Genomic DNA, 623 nt, shown 5'->3' with positions numbered 1-623 from the left:
CTGTTGTCTCAGTCTCTGAGTGCTTCATTGCTGCTTCACTCCCACATGGGACTTTGATAAAATTCAAAGCCACCTGGTGTGATTTTAATTTAAATGTGACTTTAATGTGTTTTCCTTTTATATTGCTATGATGTGCATTGTCAAGAGAAATGCTGCAGGCTCAGATCTGGCCTCTCAGCTGTTTCTCTGTGCTACTCCCTGGTTTTGTTTGATGCATATTCCTGAGTAAAGCTGTTGCTCTGTGGTGGCATGTGCACTGGGTACAAGGGTCCATTGGGTACAAGCACAGCAGTCATTCTTTGTGGGGGCAACTGAGTCTTGGGCTGTTCTGCCAGTCAGAGGCCAAAAATCTTCTCATCGGCAAGGATACTGCCGGAGTTACAACTGAACAGAAGAGGAATGAAAGGTTGCATGCAGCCTATATAAAAAGAGGTTCCACAATTCACCATGCTCCTCCAGTCATGAAAAGGGTTTTAAGACAAGGACTTGTGAAAAGGAGGAGAAATACTGAAATGTTTTATCTTAACCAGTTAAAACATTTCATATTGGAAGTGGTTAAAATTTACTAAAATTTTTCTTGTTAGAAAATATAATCACTAAAAAAAAAAAAAAAAAGCTGCTGA

This window comes from Aptenodytes forsteri, unplaced genomic scaffold (assembly GCF_000699145.1).
Source record: "Aptenodytes forsteri isolate BGI_AS27 unplaced genomic scaffold, ASM69914v1 Scaffold139, whole genome shotgun sequence".
Classification (NCBI taxonomy): Eukaryota; Metazoa; Chordata; class Aves; order Sphenisciformes; family Spheniscidae; genus Aptenodytes; species Aptenodytes forsteri.
This window is presented reverse-complemented; position numbering follows the sequence as displayed.